This window comes from Humulus lupulus, chromosome 1, assembly GCF_963169125.1.
Source record: "Humulus lupulus chromosome 1, drHumLupu1.1, whole genome shotgun sequence".
Lineage (NCBI taxonomy): Eukaryota > Viridiplantae > Streptophyta > Magnoliopsida > Rosales > Cannabaceae > Humulus > Humulus lupulus.
In genome coordinates, this window is record NC_084793.1 from 147,945,342 (window position 1) to 147,951,884 (window position 6,543).

A 6,543-nucleotide genomic window follows, 5' to 3' on the forward strand; every position below is an offset into this window, starting at 1 on the left:
ATCATGGAGTAAGTATCTCCCGTTGATTGAATTTTCATATAGCAATAGTTACCAATCAACAATTGGAGTGGCTCCCTACGAGATGCTATATGGAAGGAAGTGTAGATCACCCATTCATTGGGATGAGATGGGTGAGAGGAAGTATTTGGGGCCAGATATGGTCCAGAGAACAAATGAAGCTGTAGAGAAGATCCGAGCTAGAAGCCTCACAGAGTAGACAGAAAAGCTACGTTGATCCCAAGCGTAGAGACATGGAATTCCTGGTTGGGGACCATGTGATTCTTCAGGTTTCACCTTTGCGAGGGGTGAGGAGGTTCGGGAAGAAGGGCAAGCTAAGCCCTAGGTTCATCGAACCTTTTGAGATCCTAGAAAGGATCAGTCAGGTGGCTTACAGGATTTCCTTGCCACCATCGTTGTTAGGAGTCCATGACGTATTCCACGTTTCTATGCTCCGGAAGTACGTCTCTGATGCGATACATGTGTTAAGGTATGAAGACTTGGAACTACAGACAGATCTAGCCTATGAGGAGCAACCAGTTCAGATTTTGGATCGGAAGGACAAGGTACTACGGAATAGGACGATTCCTCTTGTTAAAGTATTGTGGAGGAATAGTAGGGTCGAGAAGGCGACCTGGGAGCTTGAGACAGCAATGCGGGATCAGTATCCCGAGTTGTTCAGGTAAATTTCGAGGATGAAATTCTTATTAGGAGGGGATAGTTGTAACGACCCAAATTTACTAATAAGGCTTAAGGGCCTTGATTAGTGTGCCGGGAGGGCATAACTGGATTATATGTGATTTAATGATTTAAAAGCATGTTATACGATTATCTAAATATCTGTGATGCGTGACTATGTGTGCTAGTATGCATGTAGGCCCTGATTAGGTTAGAAGGGAATATTCATAATTTTGGCCCATTGAGGGCATAACTGTGTATATTTGTGATAAATTGTTAAGACCACATTATTATGTGGATATATTTGTAATCTGTGACTCGAGGCGATCTTAGTGAGCGGTTTAGCGAAAAAGTCACGGCGGGGATTTATACCCGGCTCGGGGCGAGCCTGGGGGTATTTATGGGAATTTAGAGAATATATGGAGTCTATTTTGGTATTGAGGAATATAATTGGTGATTAGTTAGGTGTCGGGAAGTAATCAGTAAACATTAGAGACATTCGAGGAATTAGTGGGAATTGGGTGTAATGACCAAAATGCCCCTAGGTGGATTTAAAGGCTTAGGAATTATGGGAGGGAAAATTGGTCATTTGGCATATAAGGGATAAGTATTATTAACCTTTATGCCTTAGTGGAATGTGTAGAAGGTAGTAGAGGTCTGAAGGAAAAAGAAAGAAAAGAAAGAAAAGAAGGAAAAGGAAAGAAGGGAAAAGCAGGGCAATTCTCATGAACGGTTTGGGTTTTCTTCATCAATTTCATCTGGAAATTTGAGCTTTGGGCTAAGGTTGTGTAGTTGGGATCTTGATCAGGTTGGGGAAATTAGCTGAGGTTGTTCATCATATGAGGTAAGGTCTTGAGGTTGTAATTCAGTTTCTGGTTCTTGGTATAAATATGGATTTTGAGCTGAGTTTTGGTGGGAATTCTAGGGAATTAAGGCTGAAGATTTGAGGAGGAGAAGGATAAGCAAGTGTGGAAGACAACCTAGGCTGAGCTCATCCATCAAAGGTAAGAAACTCTAACTTTAGGCTTTGTGATTTCTGTTGTTTGCTGAGTTTTTGAGTTCTAGGTTCAGCCATGGTGGATTTTGTGTTTTGGGGTGCATGTGATTGAATTTCTTGTGGTTGGGTCATTTGGGGGTGAGTTAGAGATGTTGGTAGGCTTGTTTTGATGTTTGGTTGAAATTTGGAAGAGTTTTGGAAAGGTTTGGCTCGGGGAAAATCGAAGGAAGAAAATGCAGGGTTTGCTGTGCTGTGACTAGCGCTGTAGTGCTAGCCTTTGGGCGCTACAGCGCTAGGCTTTGTGGTCTGGTGCGCTTTAGGCTCTGTTTGTAGCGTTGTAGTGCCCACTTTAGGGCACTGTAGTGCTACCCTGTTCCCAGAAAGGGGATTTTGTGTTATTTCTTAAGGTTTTTGCCCGGGGGCTCGGGGTTTGATTCCACCACCCCGTTTGGTGGAATTAGGGCTTCCCGAGGGCTTGGGATTGGTACCGAGGCTAGGTTTTGGATTTAAGGTTTGGTGATGATTCTGATCTATGGCTGTGACTAGGTGTACACTAGGACTCGGACAGGATCGTGCTTGAGGATCAAATTGAACAAAGCTATCAAAATCTAAAGGTAAGAAAACTGCACCCGATTATGTGTTTGTGATGGGACTAAGAGTTCCCTATATTTGTATGATGTCATAGATGGTATTATGCCATGGGACATGTGATAAACGGCCTAAGGGTGCTGTAAATAATATTTGCGCACAGGGCGCGGCTCGGCCACTGGTAGCTGAGGACAACTTAATATTCACTAAGCTCGGTTTAAGTGGGCCGGAGTCATTGGGATAAATAGAGGGTGTGGCCTAAGGGCGCTAACCCTAGTTATCATATGTAAATTGATTGATGATATGAGATGATGTACTTGATATGCTGAATACTTGAACAACATGAATGTCTGAACTGTTGAGTATATGTTTATCCTGTGTGAGTTGTCTGGTTGTTTGCTTAATGATTATGCTCTGCTATTGTGTTTTCTTGGTGGGCCTTGGCTCACGGGTGCTATGTGGTGCTGGTAAAGGCAAGGGCAAGTTGGAGCAATCCTGAGATTGAGAGCTGCGGGGCTGAATGTACATAACCAGCTGATCGGCCGCCACGGCCGAGTAGTGGATCGGGACCAGAAAAGCTTATTCGTCTGTTTTGCCTTAGAATGTCTAACAACTGTATTTTAATCCTAATTTTTTGTAAACAACCTTTAAACTTTACTACTTTTGGGATCCCGTGAATAGAAAATGTTTACTTATAAGAAATGAAGCTTTTGAGACCAACATCTTTTAACCCTAGTTCAACTGTAGTTTCAGTGACACGTTTCGAATTAAATGACTTGATTAGCAAGTCTTGCACCTTTATAAACACACAGTGTAACGGTCCTGGATATCCAGGGCGTTACAAACTAAGTTGCCTAGACATGAATTATGGGTTTAAATTTGAGTATAGGGGTTGAATTGGGTGTGATTTGGTGAGATGGGGCTGAGAGAAAATGTAGTGGAAATGAAAGGATTTTTGGGTTTTGGGGCTCGAGTTGCGGCCCTGTTCTTCAGGTGTCGTGACTTGCATGAACTCAGAGGCTTGGGGGCCTTGGATTTTTGCTCAGGCGCCGTGGCGCAGGCTGAGGTGGCCACGACCCTTAAGGGCTGGGCCGCGACTCAAATAGACAATGTTGGCCAATTGAAGGTTTTAAGCTTTGGAACCCAAATGTTTAGGATCGGAAGGATTCAACTTCCTGGATTAGTAGAATTCAAGGTCCCTAAGGCTATTATTTTAAACTGAAGTTCTTAATTGGTTAGGGATTGATGAATACCTATTTATTATGGTGTTGTGACTAGGTTTTATGTCAAAGCTATAGTTTAGGGGATCGTGCTCAGGATCGCGTTAATCTATCAGCTTGGGACACAGGTAAGTAAACTGTTTGTGCCTGTAGAGCAAGGCATGGCCTGATTATCTTTGTTTAAGTTTTTATCTGAATGTTATGTCTTGCTATGCTATGTGTGCATAATTGTGAATAAATGGCGAAGGCCAGGAACGACGAAGGCCGGGGAAGGCAAGGGCTCGGATCGACGTTAAGCACGCTGAGTTCAGGTCGCTAAGGCGAGACCCTCTAAGGGTGTTGTATCCACCCGCTTAGTGAAGACCGTGAACCCAGTGCCTAGTAAAGTACTTGGGTCGGCATAGGCCGCTATATGTTTAATCTGCTATCTGTTTAAACTGTACATTATTGGATTGATTGTGATATGTTATGCGTTGAGTTTTCTTGCCGGGCCTCGGCTCACGATGCATTATGGTGCAGGTAAAGGAAAGGGAAAGGTCGACCAACCATGAGTTGGAGAGCGTGGAGTGGTGTGTACATGTTCGGCCCACCCGGCTGCCCCAACCGGGGTTATTTGAGGAATTTATTGTAGATGGCTGATTTTGTCACTTAGGTCAACTGTATTCACATTTTTGAGTTGCAATACACTTCCAAATAGTATTTTGGGATCCCAAATGTATAACTTTTACAATTTTTATGAATGTCCAAATCTTTTATAATTAATGTTATCAAATGAGTTTTTATTTCAATTTAATCACACTTTTCAACCTAATAACTCGATTAGAGAGCTAATGGCACATTTATAAATCACATGGTCATGACTCTAAGGTAGTAGGGCGTTATGGATTGGCTCGCACAAAAAAGCAGATATAACTACAGCTATCTATATATAAGCTCCCTCTTTTCTATTACAGCTTTATTCGGAACAGCACCTGCCAGTATAATCAACGCTTGCTGGAGGAGCGCTTTGAGAATGCACAAGCTGTCCGAGTAGCTGAAGAAGCTCGGGAGGACCAGGAGCATGAGGAAGAGCTACGGGATGGGATTGAGTCTTCCTCAATAGGCCAAGGTAAATCCCCCATTGTAGTTTATAATTCTAAACATGTAAGGGATGGGGTAACTCTTGATTACGTGTGGGCTTCTCCTTCACTCCTTCGGTGTGGGCTCAGATCAAACTGTGCTTGTACCGTAGAGGAGTATCAAGACTATTAGGACATGATCGATCCTTATCTCCACCATCAGAGGAGAAGACTGCCTCCACAGGGCTTCATACCACCAGATGATGTGACGTCCTTCCATGCAAATTGGTTTTTCCAATACGAGACCAACACTACTCAGAAGATAGGTAGGCTTATGAGAGAGTTTGCACACTCGATTCTTCACCTAGAGGAGTCACTTAGTTGTGGGGCATCCCGAGAAGCCCATGTGCTCTCGACTTTACGTCTGTTTTATTTTTGCATATTATACTTGTCTTTACATCATTTTATAAATGCTAAATATTTGCTTTTTCCCTTTGCATATCAGATGGGGCTGGCAGATGTGCCTAGATAATTGTTCCCCACAACACCGGAAGTTGTGCCTGTAGCTCCAATAGCTGCTCCTGTGGCCCCAGCTCTGGGGCTTGTGGTTTGAGAGGAAGTCCCAATGGTGGTGGATCCACCAGTGATCGACCTTGTTGGTGGGTCTTCCTCCCCAGTGGAAGGGATTTCTAGAGTAGAGGCAGACCATATGTCCCTCGAGGTATGGGATAACCCAGCAATTGAGCCTCCTCGAATGGTGATTTTCCATGAGCACTACAAGGGGGAAGAGCTCACCAAGTACCTGGTGGTGGTGGAGTACTTCAATGCTCACCTGGAAGAGGGGGATCAGGAGTTCAAGGCAATGGCCGAGTAATTCTTCTAGTAAAAACCTCTTAAGGGTAGGCCTCACGAGCCTCTAATTGGTCGGACGAAATTGGAGACCTTTTTTGTGGAAAAGCTCGGTGGCCATATCACACTGTTGGCGGCAGAGCTTTTGCATGGGATAAGTGTGTCAATATGCGAGATGACCTCTCATAGCTTTGCACACTTAGGGGGCGACAATGAGGTTGTTCTTCTCGCCTCATGCCGTTACACAACTGATAGGGTAAGTTTTTGAATTTATACTTGTCTCTAGGAGCACTTATGACTTTGTTACTAACTCAGTGTTCTTTGTTTTCAGGGCGCAACCTTGTGTCAGTGCTTGGGGGACGTCGTGACAATGAAGTCCTTCGAGTGGAAGCAGCCTGAAGAAGAGCTGGCCACAATGAGGGCCCGACAATAAGTCCCTCCCAAGGAGCTTGAGTGAATTAACAAGGCCTTGAAAGACGAGAAGGCTCACTCTCGGGAGCTGGAGAAACTGGTGGCCAAGGAGCGGGCTCGGGCCCGGGACTTGGAGGAGACTTCGTCCAAGGCAGTCGAAGATGAGAAAGCTCGCACCCAGGAAGCTAAGGAGGCCTTGGACAAGGAAGCTGAAGAAGCTAGGGCTTCCCAAGAAGAGGCCAAAGCAACCCAGGAGGAGACTAGAACAGCTCGGGAGGAGACCAAAACTGTAACTTCCCAAAATTACCTAATAAGGCTTAGGGCCTTGATTAGGGGGTTGGGATGGCAATATATGAAAATATGTGTTTAATTGCTATGCTAATTGTAATTATGTGATAAAATGACTAGATGTGCATATTTAGGGGTATTAAATATGCATGTGGGCTCGCTTCTTATTAGAAGGGCGACTTTGGTAATTTGGCCCGTTGCGGGCATAATTGTATAGGGTTACTCGGCACGAGGCGATCCTAGGGAGCAAGCTAGCGGGAAAGTCACAACGGGACCCAATACCTAACTTGGGGCGAGTCAAGGGGTATTTTGGGTAATAGTCATTTAATTGGGTTATCGGGTTATGGAAATAAATATTTGGAGATATATTTGGAGTTAGAGTGTTTAGGAGGGAATATTAGGGAAATTTACCATTTTTCCCTTGGGGACGTGGTACCCCAAGCCTTGGGATTAACTT